The 3073-nt window shown below is 31.1% G+C and overlaps 1 non-coding gene across 1 annotated transcript; it reads left to right on the top strand.

Annotated features, from left to right (window-relative positions):
• Positions 1-277: 277 nt before the first annotated feature.
• Positions 278-385, top strand: LOC148555216 (small nucleolar RNA R71). The gene has a single exon (XR_015887582.1). It is a non-coding gene; the product is annotated as a small nucleolar RNA R71 (small nucleolar RNA).
• Positions 386-3073: the final 2688 nt, after the last annotated feature.

The following is a 3073-nucleotide window of genomic DNA, read 5'->3' on the forward strand; positions in this document are numbered from 1 at the left end:
AAATCATATTGACTTGTTGAGTCAATATTTTATTCTGAGCCAATATGGCATTCAGAGTATCAATTTCAAGAACTCCCTTCTTTTGAGGCGTCCCATTACTCACAGGATTCCTCTCAGAAGTGTACATAAACTGGTTGTTAGCAACCATGTCAATAAGTTGTTGAGCTTCTGCAGGCGTTTTCTTTAGGTGAATGGATCCACCTGCAGAAGTATCCAATGACATCTTTGATAACTCAGACAGACCATCATAGAATATATCCAGGATGGTCCATTCTGAAAGCATGTCAGAAGGACACTTTTTGGTCAGTTGCTTGTATCTCTCCCAAGCTTCATAGAGGGATTCACCTTCTTTCTGTCTGAAGGTCTGAACATCCACTCTAAGTTTACTAAGCTTTTGAGGAGGAAAGAACTTTGCTAAGAAAGCCGTGACCAGCTTATCCCAAGAGTTCAGGCTATCCTTAGGTTGAGAGTCCAACCATACTCTAGCTCTGTCTCTTACAGTAAAAGGGAAAAGCATGAGCCTGTAGACTTCAGGATCTACTCCATTAGTCTTAACAGTATCACATATCTACAAGAATTCAGTTAAGAACTGAAAAGGATCTTCAGATGGAAGTCCATAAAACTTGCAGTTTTGTTGCATAAGAGAAACTATTTGAGGCTTAAGCTTAAAATTGTTTGCTCCAATGGTAGGGATGGAGATGCTTCTTCCATATAAATTGGAATTAGGTGCAGTAAAGTCACCAAGCATCCACCTTGCATTATTATTATTTTCGGCTGCCATCTCCTCTTCCTGTTCGAAAATTCCTGTAAGGTTGTCTCTGGATTGTTGTATTTTAACTTCTCTTAGTTTCCTTTTCAGAGTCCTTTCAGGTTCAGGATCTGCTTCAACAAGAATGTTCTTGTCCTTGCTCCTGCTCATATGACAAAGAAGGGAATAACAATGAAAATATGGAATCCTCTATGTCACAGTATAGAGATTCCTTTGTGTGAGTAGAAGAAGAAAAGAATGTAATGTAAGGAAAGAGAAAGGAGGAGAATCCAAACACAAAGGTGAGGAGAGCAGAGATATGAGATGAAGAGAAGTGTTAGTAAGTAATTAAATAAATAGAAGAAGATGAGAGAGAGAAATTTTCGAAAATAATTTTTGAAAAGGGGTTGATGATTTTCGAGAATTAAAGTAGAATTAAAATTAAAATTAAAATTTAAACAATTGATTAACTAAAAAGAATTTTTGAAAAAGAGGGGGGGTATTTTCGAAAATTAGAGAGGGATAGTTAGTTAGGTAGTTTTGAAAGAGATATGATTGAAATAAAAAGATAAGATTTGAAAATCAATTTTGAAAAGATAAGAAGATAAGAAGTCAGAAAAGATATTTGAAAAAGATATGATATGAAAAGGTATGATTAAAAAGATATGATTTTGAAAAAGATAAGATAAAAAGATATTTTTGAAAAGATATGATTGAAATTAGTTTTGAAAAATATTTGATTTTTAAAATCACAATTAATGACTTGATTCACAAGAAATCATAATATATGATTCTAGAACTTAAAGTTTGAATTTTTCTTAACAAGTAAGTAACAAACTTGAAATTTTTGAATCAAAACATTAATTGTTGATGATATTTTTGAAAATATGATATAAAATTAAGAAAAAGATTTTTGAAAAAATATTTTTAAAATTTTCGAAAATAAATAAGAAAAATGAAAAAGATTTGATTTTTGAAAAAGATTTTGAAAAAGATAAGATTTTTAAATTGAAAATTTGATTTGACTCATAAGAAACAACTAAATTTTAAAAAGTTTTGAAAAAGAAATTTTCGAAAATTTATGAGTGAAAAAGGGAAAGATATTTTGTTGATTTTTGAATTTTTAATGAAGAAAGAGAGAAACATGAAAAAGACTCAATGCTTGAGAATTTTTAGATCAAACAATGAATGCATGCAAGAACACTATGAATGTCAAGATGAACACCAAGAATACTTTGAAGATTATGATGAACATCAAGAACATATTTTTGAAAAATTTTTGATGCAAAGAAAACATGCAAGACACCAAACTTAGAAATCTTTAATGCTTAGACACTATGAATGCAAAGATACACATGAAAAACAACAAAAGACACAAAATAAGAAAACAACAAGATCAAACAAGAAGACTTACCAAGAACAACTTGAAGATCATGAAGAACACTATGAATGCATGAATTTTTTCGAAAAATGCATAATTTTTTAGAAAAAATGCAGTTGACACCAAACTTAAAAATTGACTCTAGACTCAAACAAGAAACAAAAAATATTTTTTTGATTTTTATGATTTTATTAAATTTTTTTTTTGGATTTTTTGAATATTTTTTTCGAAAAACATATAGGAAAAAGGAAATAAGAAATTCAAAAATTTTTAATAAGAATTTCAGGAATCTTTCAATGTTAGCCTAAAGCTCCAATCCAAGGGTTAGACATGGCTTAATAGCCAGCCAAGCTTTAGAAGATACAAATCAGACATTCAGCAGCTAAGTCATCAAATTAACTTGCCTTTATGCTGATGGTTTGGAAGCCTCAGTCCAAAAGAATTTGGATATGGCTTTACAGCCAGCCAAGCTTCAACATGTTACCATGAAACTCTAGAATTCATTCTTAAAAATTTTGAATAATTTACGAAAACAAAAGGAAAAGTTTTTGGTTGAAAGATTTTTGAAGAAATATTTTTTTTTGTAAATAAAACAAAAAGAAAATTACCTAATCTGAGCAACAAGATTAACCGTCAGTTGTCCAAACTCGAACAATCCCCGGCAACGGCGCCAAAAACTTGGTGCACGAAATTGTGATCCCTGGTAATGGCTCCAAAAACTTGGTGCTTTAATCTTAATTCATAATTTGTCACAACTTCGATACAACTAACCAGCAAGTGCACTGGGTCGTCTAAGTAATAAAACCTTACGTGAGTAAGGGTCGATCCCACGGAGATTGTTGGTATGAAGTAAGCTATGGTCATCTTGTAAATCTCAGTCAGGCGGATATTAAATGGTTATGGAGTTTTCGAATAATAATAGTAAATAAAACATAAAATAGGAT

Source organism: Arachis ipaensis, chromosome B6, assembly GCF_059453495.1.
Source record: "Arachis ipaensis isolate K30076 ecotype BB chromosome B6, ASM5945349v1, whole genome shotgun sequence".
Taxonomy (NCBI): domain Eukaryota; kingdom Viridiplantae; phylum Streptophyta; class Magnoliopsida; order Fabales; family Fabaceae; genus Arachis; species Arachis ipaensis.